The 15,579-nt window shown below is 40.8% G+C and overlaps 1 non-coding gene across 1 annotated transcript; it reads right to left on the bottom strand.

Moving 5' to 3' along the window:
- Positions 1-5,641: 5,641 nt before the first annotated feature.
- Positions 5,642-5,714, bottom strand: TRNAG-GCC (transfer RNA glycine (anticodon GCC)). The gene has a single exon. It is a non-coding gene; the product is annotated as a tRNA-Gly (tRNA).
- Positions 5,715-15,579: the final 9,865 nt, after the last annotated feature.

Here is a 15,579-nt window from a genome sequence, read left to right as displayed (position 1 = left end):
TTTTATGCCTTTAAGAAGGTTATTTTTAATCTGGCATTTAAAATTCAAAGAGGAATAAGCTACAGCAGTCTTTTCTTATTCACAAGGAATACATTCCAAGAGCGTCAGTGAATGCCTCAAACTGTGGATAGTACCGAACTCTCTAAATATTGTTTTACCCTATACTTACTTACCTATGACAAAGTTTAATTTATAAATTAGGTGCAGTAAGAGATTAACAATAGGACTTTCCTGGTGGTCCAGTGCTTAACAATCTGTTGCCAATGCAGGGGACACAAATTTGATCTCTGGTCTGGGAAGATTTTACATGCTATGGGGTAACTAAGCCCACGCACCACAACTACTGAAGCCCATGAGCCCTGGAGCCTGCGCTCCACAAAGAGAGAAGCGGCCGCAATAAGAAGCCTTCAAACTGCAGTTAGAGAGTAGTAGTCTCTGCTCTCTGCAACTAGAGAAATTCCACACACAGCAATCAAGACACAGCACAGCCAAAAATAAATACATAATTACTGTTAAAGAAAGACGTTAACAGTCATTATTAATAAATAAAACAATTATAACAATATAAACAATTTTAACAATAAAAAAATGTGAATGTGGTCTCCCCTCCCCCTTATACAAAGTTAATGACTTTTCCATCTTAACCAGGCACTTATCACACACTCTGGCCATAACTTTTGCAGTATGAGTTGCAACAGAAAAACTAGCATGAATTTCTTTTTCCTTCTTTACAATTTCACAAATAGAATATGTGCCTTTGCCATAGATCATAGCAACTTCCGCATGTAATTGTTTATCTTTCCTTGTAGGTCAAGAATGTTCACCTTTTCACTTAAAAAAAGCACTTTGCAGCTTCTCTTTGGCATATCTGAATTGCAAGCACCACTATTCACTTCGGAGCCACTGTTAAGTAATGGAATACCTTGACTATTGATTTGAAAACCAAGACAACAGTTAAGTGATTAAGGGCGGAATACACTGGACAAAGAGATGATTCACGTCCAGGGTGGGACTGAGAAGGACAGCACAAGATGTCATCATGCTGTTCAGAATAGCGTGAAATTTAAAATTTAGAAATTGTTTATTTCTGGAATTTTTCATTTGACTTTTTCCAACCTGGTTGTCCTCAGGTAAATGAAGCCTCAGAAAGCAACATCGCACATAAGGGGAGGGGACTACTGTACCATTTCATGCCCATTAGAATGCCTGCTATCAAAAAGCAAAATAACAAGGTGGCAAGGATCTGAAGAAATTGGAACCTTGGACACTGTTTAGTAGGAATGCAAAATTGTGCAGCTATAGTGTAAAAAATTATGGCAACTCTTCAAAAACCTAAAAATAGAACTATCACATGATCCAGAATTCTAGTTCTGGGTATATATCCAAAATAATTGAAAGCAGGGTCTCAAAGAGATATCTGCATTTCTTCATGTCTAGCAGCATTATTCATAACAGCCAGAAGGTAGAAGCAACCCAGGTGCTCACTGACATAATGAATAGCTAAACAAAATGTGGTTTGTACATAGAATGGAATGTTGTTCAGTTTTAAAGAGGAAAGATATTGTGACATATGCTACAAAATGGATGAATCTTGAAGACATTGTGCCAAGTGAAATAAATCAGTCAAAAAGGACAAAAACTGTGTGATTCCATTTATATGAAGCACTTAGAATATTCAGATTCACACTTTCTACAGAAAGCAGAATGGTGATTGTCAGCAGCTAGTGGGGAGAAGGAATGGGGAGTTGATGTTCAATGTGCAAATAACTCTAGTTTTGCTGGATAAAAAAGTTCTGGAAAGCCAACATCCATCATATAAAAACTCTCAGTAAACCAGGAACAGAGGGAAACCTCAAACTGACTGAGGCTATCTACAACTAACATCATGCTTAGTGATGAGAGACCTGAAGCTTTCCCATTAAGATTATGTAGAAGGTGAGGATATTGCCTCTCATTATTACTTTTCAACATCATACTGGAAGTAACTGCTAACTCAGTAAGATAAGAAAAGGAAACAAAAGGTACACAGACTGGCAAGAAAGATATAAAACTGTCCTCATTTGCAGATGACATGGTTGTCCATATGGGAATCCCCAAATAATGAACAAATCCAACAAACAAAAAACTCCTGGAACTAATAAGTGATTATGGCAATGTTGCAAGTTGCAAGATTATCATACAAAAGTCAATTGCTTTCCTACACAGCACAATGAACAAGTAGAATTTGAAATTAAAAACATGATACTATGTACATTATTATCCCTAAAAGTTAAATCAGTTCAGTTCAGTCACTCAGTCGTGTCCAACTCTTTGCAACCCCATGGACTGCAGCACGCCAGGTCTCCCTGTCCATCACCAACTCCCAGAGTTTACTCAAACTCATGTCCATTGAGTTGGTGATGCCATCTAACCATCTCATCCTCTGTTGTCCCCTTCTCCTCTTGCCTTCAATCTTTCCCAGCATCAGGGTCTTTTCAAATGAGTCAGTTCTTCCCATCAGGTGGCCAAAGTTTGGAGTTTCAACTTCAACATCAGTCCTTCCAATGAGCACTCAGGACCAATTTCCTTTAGGATGGACTGGTTGAATCTCTTTGCAGTCCAAGGGACTCTCAAGAGTCTTCTCCAACAACACAGTTCAAAAGCATCAATTCTTTGGTGTTCATCTTTCTTTATAGTTCAACTCTCACATCCATACATGACTACTGGAAAAAACAGCCTTGATGAGATGGACCTTTGTTGGCAAAGTAATGTCTCAGCTTTTTAATATGCTGTCTAGGTTGGTCATAGCCTTTCTTCCAAGGAGCAAGAGTCTTTTTATTTCATGGCTGCAGTTTCCATCTGCAGTAGATTTTGTAGCCCCCCAAAATAAAGTCTGCCACCTTTTCCACTGTTTCTCCATCTATTTGCCATGAAGTGATGGGACCAGATGCCATGATCTTAGTTTTCTGAATGTTGAGCTTTAAGCCAACTTTTTCACTCTCCTCTTTCAATTTCATCAAGAGGTTCTTTAGTTCTTCTTTACTTTCTGCCATAAGGGTGGTGTCATCTGCATATCTGAGGTTATTGATATTTCTCCTGGAAATCTTTATTCCAGCTTGTGCTTCATCCAGCCCAGTGTTTCTCATGATGTACTCTGCATATAAGTTAAATAAGCAGGGTGACAATATACAGCCTTGACAAACTCCTTTTCCTATTTGGAACCAGTCTGTTGTTCCATGTCCAGTTCTAACTGTTGCTTCCTGACCTGCACAGATTTCTCAAGAGGCAGGTCAGGTGGTCTGGTATTCCCATCTCTTTCAGAATTTTCCACAGTTCATTGCAATCCATATAGTCAAAAGCTTTGGAGCAGTCAATAAAGCAGAAATAGATGATTTTTGGAACTCTCTTGCTTTTTCAGTGATCCAGAAGACATTGGCAATTTGATCTCTGGTTCTTCTGCCTTTTCTAAAACCAACTTGAACATCTGGAAGTTCATGGTTCACGTATTGTTGAAGCCTGGCTTGGAGAATTTTGTGCATTACTTTGCTAGCGTGTGAGATGAGTGCAATAGTTTGAGCATTCTTTGGCATTGACTTTCTTAGGGATTGGAATGAAAACTGACCTTTTCCAGTCCTATGGCCTTTGCTGAGTTTTCCAAATGTGCTGGCCTATTGAGTGCAGCACTTTCACAGAATCATCTTTCAGGATTTGAAATAGCTCCACTGGAATTACATCACTTAAGTATAAACCTAACAAAATATTTGTAAGATCTATATGAGGAAATACGGTACTGTAGTTTTTTTATGAAAAATTAAAAGATAACAAAATAAATGGAGAAATATTCCATGTTCACGGATAGGAATACTTAATATTGTCAGGATGTCAGATCTTCCCAACTTGATTTATGGATCCAGTGTGATTTGCAATCAAAATCCCAGCAGATTATTTTATGGATATTGACAAACTAATTCTAAAGTTTATATGGAGAGGCAGAAGACCCAGAATAGCTAATACAAAACTGAAGGAGAAAAATTAAATTGGAGAGAACTTTCTCTACCCTTGCTATAAAGCTACAGTAAAAAAAAAAAGAGAGAGAGAGAGTGAGTGACATTGATGAAATAATAGACAAATAGATCAACAGCACAGAGTAGAGGGCTCAGAAATAGATCCCCATAATGGTCAACTTATATTTGACCAAGGAGGAAAGGCAATATAATGGAGCCAAAATAGTCTCTTCAACAAATGGTGCTAAAACAACTGGACATCCACATGCAAAACAATGGATCTAGACACACACCTTATACCCTTCACAAAAATTAACTCAAAAATGGATAGCAGAGAGACCTAAATGTAAAATGCAAAAATATAAAACTCCTAGAAAAAATATAGGAGAAAACCTATATGATCTTGTGTATGGTGATATCTTTTTAGATTCAACACCAAAGACATGCTCAATGGAATAATTGATAAGCTTAACTTAGTTAAATTGTAAAACTTTTGGTCTGTTAAATTGTAAAACTTTTGGTCTATGAAAGACAATATCAAGAACAGAAGACAAGACATAGCAGGGAGAAAATATTTGCAAAAGACACATCTGATAAAGGCAATTACACAAAAAATTCTTAAAGCTCAATAATAAGAGAACAGACAAACCAATTTAAAAATGAATCAAACACCTTAACAGACGTCTCAGTGAAGAAGATGACAAATAAGCATATGAAAAGATGCTCCACACATGTCATCAGGGAAATGCAAATTAAAGCTAGACACCACCACACACCTACTAGAATAGCTGAAATCCACAACACTGAAAACACCAAATGGCAAAGATGTGAAGTAAAAGGAACTCTCATTTATTGCTAATGGCACAGCCACTTGGGTGGAATGTTTGGAGGTTTCTTATAAAACTGAACATACTCTTACACATGGTCCAGCAATCATGCTCCTTGGTATTTACCTCAAGTAGCTGAAAACTTACATTCACATAAAACCATGCACGTTGATATTTATAGAAGTTTATTCATAATTGTGAAAACTGGGAAGCAACCAAGATACCCTCGGTAGATAAATGGATAAACTGTGATGTGTCTAGATATTGGAATATTACTTAATGCTAAAAAGATATGAGTTAATTGAGACATAAAAAGACACAGAGAAATCTTAAATACACGTTACTAAGTGAAAGAAGCCAATCTAAGAAAGCAACACACTGTGTTATTCAAACTACATGACATTCTCGAAAAGCCAAAACACTGGAGACAGTAAAAAGGTCTGTGGTTGCAGAGCGGGTGAGGGGCAGAGGTGGGTGAAGGGAAGAGATGATAAGCAGAGCACAGAGGACTTCTTAGGGTAGTGAAAAAACTCTGTATAGTATAATGGTGGATATATGTAGTGATATATTTGTCCAAACCCATAGAATATACAACACAAGAGTGAATCCTAAGGTAAACCCTAAGAGCTTTGGAGGTAATGTAGCTTCATCCTTGGTAAGAAATGTACCATTCTGGTGAGTGATGCTGATAATGGGAGAGACTATGCATGTATGTGGGCAGGAAGTTTACAAGAAATCTCTGCACCTTCCTTTCAAGTTTATTATAAACCTAAAATTTCTCTAAAATATAATAGTACTTTTTCACTGTGCCACATGCATGCAAGGTCTTAGTTCCCCAACCAGGGATTGAACCTGTGTCCCCTGCATTGGCAGCGCAGAGTCTTAACCACTGGACCACCAGGGACATCCCTAAAAACAATAGAATTTTAAAGTTAGAAAAAAAGAATTCTGGAAATGGATGATGGTGATGATTATACAATGATGTGAATATACTTAATACCACTGAAATATATATACATTTAAAAATGCTTTAGATGGTAAGTTTTACATGATATGTATTTTACCGCATTGAAAAAAATTCTAGGAGGAGGATTGGTCCTAAGAAACTCATTGATTATTACTGGAAATGGAAGTCGTGAACTCAAATTTATACTTAATACCTGCTCTGTGCCAAGAATGATGTCATGTGTCTTGCATTATTACTTCACATAATTAGTAATGATTTAAGTAAGAGCTACTTGTCTATTTGGGAAGCAGTCACTGAGCACTTTTAACGTGGGCATTGTGCTACGATCTCAACAGCAAACAGCCCTAGCTCGGTCCATGCCTGGAAGGGCTAACAGGTCCAGGTTCTAGTGCAGGATGCTGACTCCTCCCAGCACAAAATGGGGAGAACAGAAGAGGAGTATCTACTTCTGGGCCCTTCCAGGTCCTGTTAAACATTTACATACATTATATGTATAATCCCCCAGCAATCTCAAAGTTTGGAACTATTATCTGCATTTTACAAAGGATGACCTTGAATCTCAGATCTAACTTACCTAAGATTATACAACTGCTAAGTAAGTGGTAGAGCTGCAATGCAAAGACCAAGTTTATTAACAAAGCCTATGTCGTCTACATACATGAGTTCTGTGGATCAAGCTGCCTCAAGACAAAATTTTCCCATTGGGCTTCCCAGGTGGCTCACTGGTAAAGAACCTGCCTGCCAATGCAGGAGTGCCAATCCAGGAGTGCCAGTGCAGTCATCTCACACACTAGCAAAGTAATGCTCAAAATTCTCCAAGCCAGCCTTCAACAACACATGAACCATGAACTTCCAGATGTTCAAGCTGGATTTAGAAAAGGCAGAGGAACCAGAGATCAAATTGCCAACATCTGTTGGATCATCAAGAAAGCAAGAGAGGTCTAGAAAAACATCTATTTCTTTTCTATTGACTATGACAAAGCCTTTGACTGTGTAGATCACAACGAACTGTGGAAAATTCTTCAAGGTATGTAAATACCAGACCACCCGACCTGCCTCCTGAGAAATCTGTATGCAGGTCAGGAAGCAACAGTTAGAATTGGACATGGAACAACCGACTGGTTCCAAATAGGAAAAGGAGTTCGTCAAGGCTGTATATTGTCAACCTGCTTATTTAACTTATATGCAGAGTACATTATGCGAAATGCCAGGCTGGATAAAGCACAAGCTGGAATCAAGATTGCCAGGAGAAACATCAATAACCTCAGATATTCAGATGACACCACCCTTATGGCAGAAAGTGAAGAGGAACTAAAGAACCTCTTGATGAAAGTGAAAGAAGAGAGTGAAAAAGTTGACTTAAAACTCAACATTCAGAAAACTAAGATCATGGCATCTGGTCCCATCACTTCATGGCAAATAGATGGGGAAACACTGGAAACAGTGAAAGACTTTATTTTGGGGGGCTCCAAATCTACTGCAGATGGTGATTGCAGCCATGAAATTAAAAGACTCTTGCTCCTTGGAAGAAAAGCTATGACCAGCCTAGACAGCACATTAAGAAACAGAGACATTACTTTGCCAACAAAGGTTCTTCTCATCAAGGCTATGGTTTTTCCAGCAGTCATGTATGGTTGTGAGAGTTGGACTGTAAAGAAAGCTGAGCGCCGAAGAATTGGTACTTTTGAACTGTGATGTTGGAGAAGACTCTTGAGAGTCCCTTGGACTGCAAGGAGATCCAACCAGTCCATCCTAAAGGAGATCAATCTTGGGTGTTCATTGGAAGGACTGATGCTGAAGCTGAAACTCCAATACTTTGGCCACGACATTCGAAGAGTTGACTCATTGGAAAAGACCCTGATGCTGAGAGGGATTGGGGACAGGAGGAAAAGGGGACAACAGAGAATGAGATGGTTGGATGGCATCACCGATTCAATGGACATGAGTTTGAGTGAACACCAGGAGTTGGTGATGGACTGGGAGGCCTGGTGTGCTGCGATTCATGGGGTCGCAAAGAGTTGGACACAACTGAGTGACTGAACTAAACTTAATGCAGGAGACCCAGGTTCAGTCCCTGGGTCGGGAAGATCCCCTGGAGAAGGGAATGGTAACACATTCCAGTGTTCTTACCTGGAGAATTCCATGAACAGAGGAGACTGGTGGGTTATAGTCCATGGGATTGCATAGTCCATGGGATCGCAAAGAGTCAGACATGATTTAGCAATTAAACAACAACAAAGATAAGAAAACAATAAAGACAATACGGTGACTTATCTATTAAAAAAACTTTATTCCATTCATAAGCTATTCTATACACTATAATTTGTCCCCTTTTACCTTTTAGAACCAAATGTTTTATTTTTGTCTTATGAACTGATGGGGATAATAAATGGGAGTTGTCTTTCTCTTTTAGGATCCTAATAACCAAATCTTATTCCTATATTTGGAAAATCCTGTACTTTACGGAGCTCAGTAGGAACCTCTGCCTACCTCCAGCCCTGGAAGCTCACTTCGCCATTCTTCCTTGTAGTGAGGAAACAAGCCCCTGAACTTTGCTTCAAGAATGGTAAGTTCACACCAGTCTTTGAACCAGAAGAGCATTATGAAGCAAGGACTGCCCAGCATCAGCAGAGGCTGTATCTGCTTCTAACCACGTGTCAGTTCTTGGACCTCCCCGCCGCAGCACTGGTGATCTTCGTGATTAAGCTATGGTGTCTCCTCCTTAAAGGGGCTGCAGGGGCTCTGGGGTCTTCATCACATCACAGATTTGAACTATGTTCTCAATAACTTGGCTCTAAGAATCCAGCCCTCCTTGAGATTCTGTGAACCCCACACAACTCTCATCATAAATTCTTTCCTCCTTAAGCCTGGCAGAATTAGCTTCTATTGCTTGCAGCTAAGAATCCTTACTGTGTGAGTAGTTATTTGTTTGTTCTAATACACATTTCTGACAGCCTAAAAGGGAGCACATTAAGCAGTTCCCCCAATATTTGAAAAAAAAACATTGGTTTATGGCATAAAAAATATTGAGGCATCACCCTTATATACAATGAATTCTAAGTTGTGCATTCAAAGCATTATCTAATGAACAATGAAAACACCTGAAACAGAATTGATATCATCTTGGACTTACGTGACTAAACAGAACTCTGGATAACCATATGGTCTGTATTATTCAGTTGTTAATATGGCCAAAGTAACCAGACTGACTTAATAAACAAACCAGATTGACTATGTGTCTACATAATTGCTTTCTCAGCTGCTGTGAAATGTTTGATCCAGTTAACAATATAGATAAGTTTCTCTTTTTTAAAGGTTAAAACAGCATGTAATTAATTAACTAATTACTGTACTGATTTATTATATTTACTTACTGAGTACAGCGACGGGTTTTTCACTAAGCCAGATGCCTGGCATGCAGCAAAGACACAAAGCTTATGATCTCAATTATCAACCATTCTTTCCATCTCCTCTGCAACCACCATTAGTGGCCAACCGCTATGACTTTTCATCTGGGCTTTTGTATTGCTCCCTGGCTAATTTCCTCTTTTTCTGCTCTTGTTCTCCTGAAATCCATTTTCCACTGATGAACAAGGGCATTCTTTTAAAACTTTAATTGGGTCATATTATCGCTCTGCTATAATTTCTTGCAAAAAATTTCCAATATCCTTAGCTTTATGTCCAAAGTTCCTAACACAACGAGGAAAGACCCGTGTCATCAGGTTATGCATGCACACACACCAAGTCGCTTCAGTCATGTCCGACTCTTTCGACCCGATGGACTGGAGCCACCCAGACTCCTCTGTCCGTGGAATTCTTCTGGCAAGAATACTGGAGTGGGTGGCCATGCCCTCCTCCAGGTGATCTTCCCGACCCAGGGATCGAATCCACGTCTCTTGCAGCTCCTGCATTGCAGGCAGATTCTTTACCATTGAGCCACCAGTGAAGTCCTGTGATCAGATTATATTTCTAACATAAATTCACTCCTGCCACCTGCACCCTGCCGCAATGTCCCAAACATACTGTCCTCTCAGTTCCTAAGGTGCTTTCATCTCTTGCTGACTCAAAGTCTTTAAACATATGGTTCCTTGTGCCTGGAATGTTTTTTCTCCCCCTGTTCACCCGGCTAGCCCCTACTTAAACCTCTTATTTCAAATTTCACTTCCTCCGGGACACCTTCTTTGACCACTCAGCTTAAGACAGACCACTGATTTACTCTCTCAGTACACCTAAAAGCTTTCTTTCATAGCTTTGATGGCAGTCTGTAGTTCTATATTTACATGTTGTTTATGAGTTTTTTTGTTTTTTTTTTTGTTTATGAGTTTAATGTCTGTTTCCTCCACGGTAGTCTGAAAGCTTTAAGAAGACAGGGACCATGCCTGTCTTGTTCACCACCTGGCATCCAACAAAGCATGTTGTACGGACTCCTTAAACATCTGTTGAAGGAATGAATTAGCAGATGAATCTCAGGCTTATATAATGTTGTCCAGAACAGGAAGTGCTGTAAATTACAGGAAAAAAGGAAACTCAGAGGAGCCTGGAAAGCTAAGGAAAGACTTCTGGGGGAGGTGGCCCTTTAGGGAGACCCCAGAGGATGGGTAAAATGTGAATAGTCTCTGAAGAGACCTGTGGGGAGAAGCTTCATTTCTCAAGGAAAAGGAAAATCCAGGAGAAGTGTGGCCACTTGGCAGGAGAGAGTGAGGGGTCCCACCTGGGTGTCACCTGGCTCTGGAGCTCATTCTTGGATGGCAGTGAGCAGTTGGCTTCCAAGTGCAGGGTGAAGCCATGAAGCAATTTCTTATGAACCCTATATCTTGAGCAGACACATTTATGCAGTGAAACTACTCAGGACACAGACTACCAGGCAGGTGGTGAGGGCACAGTGGCAGATACAGCAGGCTGGTTTCCTCGATTCCATGCCGACACCTGACAGGAGTGTGCTTGCCTCACGCCGGAACCTAGGAAAACTAAGACGACACGCCCAGGCTCCCTTGATCTAGAGACTCCCAGCAAACGGCCCCTGCCGGATATGGGAGGAAGTGACATGATGATGCATAAGAGGCCACACTTTGCTGCTTTTTGCAAGCACCATTGTCAAAGCACTTGCTTTTTTGTGGCAGCTATAGCAAAGGTCCTAGAGTCCGGTCACTAGCTTCCTGGACATTGAGGGCATAGCGCAGAAGGTCCCTTTTGCTCATGCAGATTGTGGCCCATGTAAAGTGGTTCCAGGGTGAAAACTCTTGGAGAACATGATTTGGAGAACTTCCCTTAACTCATACAAGGTTCAAAAGTCACTTTGGAATGCAAAAATGTGTCAATTCAGTCATTTAAAATATTCACCAGGGACTTCCCTGGTGGTCCAGTGGTTAAGAATTGACCAGGTCCGCTCACCTGCCAGTGCAAGGGATACAGGTTTGACCCCTGCTCCGGGACGATCCCACATGCCTCTGGGCAACTAAACCTGGGATGCACAGCTATTGAGCCCACCGGCCAAAACTCCTGAAGCCAGCGTGTCCTAGCGCCCAGGCTCTGCAACAAGAGCAGCCGGGCAGTGAGAAGACCGCATGCCGCAACTGAAGAGCGGCCGCCACCCCAGACACAGCTAGACAGACCCTTGTGCAGCAGTGAAGACCCAGGGCAGCCAAAATTAATTAATCAATAAATTAAAAAATACAGCGTCCTCTAAATGTGATTTAAAGTCAACAAAGCCAGGTCCTGCTGTGGGCTGGCCACTTGCAGGGGACTCCATATATGGCCCTTCTTTCTTTCCTTGTTCTTCTTTATCCAGTTTGTTTTCCAGTGTACGATCTCTTTGGAGAGTGGATATTACAGAGGCTAGACAGAAAGGGGGAGAGGAGAGTTCTCATTTGACCAGCACTTTATAACACGGCTTCACACTTTCTGCATCTGGCTGATGTTTCAAGTTTACTTGCTGTTGGAGATTCCTTACAGACCTTGACATCACAATAGTTGTTGACCTGCGGTTTCTCCTATCTGGGCAAACATGTGCAGACATTTCTGCAAACATTTCTGCAACTCCTTCCTCTGCAAATTCTAGGGAATGGTGATCCACCTCAGTATCATTTCCGTTAAGGTCTCTTTGTTCCTCTGCTGATCCTAATGGAAAGCATCAAACGTGGCTCTCCCCCTGACTCTCAAGTTCACACACATAGCCCCCATCCCAGCCACAGGAAGCATTCATACATTTCCTATCCCCCAAACACTGTGAGCGCAGGTCTATCATAGCATAGCAGCAACCCTCCTTCTCTCTGCCACCTGCACAGTTTGCCAGCCCATCTCCAGCCTTCGGATTTCCAGGAGGAGTCAAGCAATAGCCATACTGATTCTCTAACTGCAAGGGAAACAGTATGCTACCCAAATGAGTTCCTTGAGGCCCTTCTTAGTCTGTGTTAGGTATTGACAAAAAAAGAAAGAAAAAAACCCACACAACCTATTTATTCTGAGACCTTACTGAGGACTATACCCGGGGGATAAGCTTTCAGACAGATCTGAGGAACTATTCCAAAGAGGTTATGGAGAGAAGCCAAGAAATATAGGAGTTTTTGCAGGAAAAAAAAATGTAGTTGAACATCAAAAGATTACTTCTAACCACAAAAACGGATATCTCAAGTTAATAATTTTAGTGCTTTTCTAAGTATAGGAAAATTCAAGAGCCTAGGCTCATTGAAATTATTCTTTTGATATGCATCTTAATTATCTAAGGATAATATGCATATTTCACCATCAGAATTCCCTCCAGGGCACACCGTGGGGTGAGGGGGTGGTATCCCAGCAAAGTTTGACAGCTTGATGTCAGGCAACCTTCTTTGTTAACTGAAGTGCAGGTGCCACTCTTTCTACCCAGAGGAGGAGACACTCTTCCCCCTTAGGATGGGGACTCGAGACTCATAACACACGAGCATCTCTTAAAAATCCTTCGCGCTAAATCCCCTCTCAATATCAACCCTCTCACCGTTTAAGTCCTCGATAGGAGTGACTCATCTAATCAGTTCACTGCCACTTCTGCCACCTACATTATCGTTTCTGCCGAGTAATCAGTCTTGCAACTCATGATTGTACTGCTGCCTCGGTTGATAATGCATTTTTAACATCTTTTGCACCAGAATTCATCTCTCCCCTCCTCTAACTTCTCCCACTCCTAGAACATTGCTTTCAGGGGTTTGCGGGGAGGTATTCATCCCTTCATCCCATCTTTAGTTCCTGACATGGATCCTGGTTAGTATAATCCACTCTTAGTATTTTTACCCTCTTATCAATGATTGAAATAGGAATTAAGGTTTGAGCTAATCAGGAAAATATTCTGGTCTTATTATCTCACATTAAACTTACATCCTAAATTGGCCCAGTTATATCAAAAGACAAAGAGTTTCCCTCTCTATTTCACCTGCTTGGTATGAGAAAGGAAGTGTGTTGTGGTAGTTGCTACTGGCAGCCCTGTTGTGATCATGAGGAAAAACATCCTGAGGACAATATCAACCTGTGGAAGAGGTGAAGCTGAGACTTGGAACCCTTATCATGATATAGCTGGGATTGCTCTCCTTTTAGACTTCTTGTTTCAAGAGAAAATAATTGCCCTTATTATTGATATTTTAGCCAATTTCAGTTAGAGTTTTTGTTAACAACGAAAGTCAGTGATCTTCTATAGATTCCTTGTTTCAATTCAGTTCATGAGTGCTAAACCATCCCCTGTAGAAATGGAAACATATGGTGATGGAAAACAATAATTAGGATAGCAAAGGTCACTTGTTTCTTCCAAGCGACTTTCAAGAGCTAAAGGACTGCTGCATACTTGGGGAAAGAGGAAGAGGTAAAAAAAATACCAGAGAGGCAGACACTCTACAGAAACTAAGAGACAAAAGCATTTGAAAGTAACTTCTGAAATAATTTTCCATTATAAGTCCAATTTTAATGTCCCAATTGTCTGCACCCTGTTAGCAGCACCTGAGCAATTAAAATTACTTGAGATAATTGCTTCAGATGAATTGCAGAAACCCACTATGCTTGATTATTTCCTTCCCAACAAAACAGTTAACCTATATTTTATTAATTTATGAGACAAGTATTTTGAAAAATGCAAATGTATTTTATAGAAAGATACCAAATCCACACATGAACTTATAAACTTCATTTTTAATTAAATAAATGTCTTTATGGGAAATTGCTGTTTCCAGCCAACAAGGCTCTTTAGTTAACCATTTTGTTTTTATTCTATTAGAGTATCCAGTGCTATCCTTTTGGTAAATTACCTATGCACTCTCTATTTCTGGGAAGCTCAGGATGTCTGTGTGAGTATTTTGATGTGCTCAATGTGAAGAAATATGATCATGCTATAAGCAATGCCACTTTGTATCTGGCTACCTATAGCAATAATGATAAAAATAGACAGGAGTGAGACACTTAGGATAGCATCATCTGTGTTATGGTTGGAGAAATGATCAATAACCTCCTGAATGTTTCTTGTCTCTTCCCCCTCCACCACTTTAGTTCAGACTTTCATTATCTTGCTGGATTACCACAAAGCCACTGAAGTGGTATCATTTTAATCTCCTGTCTTTCCTGTCTCCGGTCCAGTCTTCACACTGTTTCCAGATACATCCTACAGGTACACAGCTCCCATCACATCACTGTCTCACTCAAGAGCCTTTAGGGACCTTTACCACCAGCCAAAATCAATGGTATTCAGGGCCCTGTTGTTTAAGGGCTTAGTTCTAATGTGACCCGAATACATTTTCCAAACTTTTCTCCGTATCTTTGGCTTCATGCACTGTATGACATAACCCACTGGACTGTTTGCTGTTCCCCAGTGAGCCTTCCTGCTTCCACTTCTCTGAGCCTCAGCTGTGATCCTTCTCCTGTGATGACTGTTGTCTTAGTTCGTTTGGGATACTGTAACAAAAGTATCAGAGACTGGGTGGCTTCAACAACAAACTTTGATTTCTCACAGTTCTGAAGTCTGAGAAGTCCTCGATCAAGGCACTGGCAGACTTGGTGTCTGGTGAGGACCCACTTCCTATTACAGACAGCTATCTTCCTGCTCTGTTCTCACACGGGCTTCCCAGGGGGCGTGCAGGAGATGTAAGAGATGCTGTTTCGATCCCTGAGTTGGGAAGATCCCAGGAGGAGGAAATGGCAACCCACTCCAGTATTCTTCTTGGAGAATCCCATGGACAGCAGAGTCTGACGCGGTACAGTCCGTGGGGTCACACAGAGTCAGACTCAACTGAAGCCACTTAACACAAAGCCACATGGGTAGTACTTTAGAAAGATTGTGTGAGAAGAGAAGTCCATTGGTGTGGAGAAAGTTGAGAGTCTACAGTGTGGGGTGGATGAGGGCAACGAACCTCAGAGGCAAGGATGGTAGGAGAGGTGATAAGTCTCTGGGTCAGAGAGCTCCAAAGGGCCATAGCAGCTTGGGATTTTTTTTTAATGTATTTATTTCTAACTGGAGGATCATTGCTTTATCCCATTACTTCCCATCACTTCATGGCAAATAGATGGGGAAACAACGGAAATCGTGACAGACTTTATTTTCTTGGGCTCCCAAATCACTGCGGACAGTGACTGCAGCCATGAAATTAAAAGACAAGGCTTGCTCCTTGGAAGAAAAGCTATGAAAAACCCAGACAGTGCATTAAAAAGCAGAGACATCACTTTACCAATTAAGGTCCATAGAGTAAAAGCTATGGTTTTTCTAGTAGTCATGTGCGGATGTGAGAGTTGGACTATAATGAAGGCTGAGTGCCAAAGAGTTGATGTTTTGAACTGTGGTGTTGGAGAAGAC

The sequence above is a fragment of the Bos javanicus genome, chromosome 29 (assembly GCF_032452875.1).
Source record: "Bos javanicus breed banteng chromosome 29, ARS-OSU_banteng_1.0, whole genome shotgun sequence".
NCBI classification, from domain to species: Eukaryota; Metazoa; Chordata; class Mammalia; order Artiodactyla; family Bovidae; genus Bos; species Bos javanicus.
This window is presented reverse-complemented; position numbering and strand designations above follow the sequence as displayed.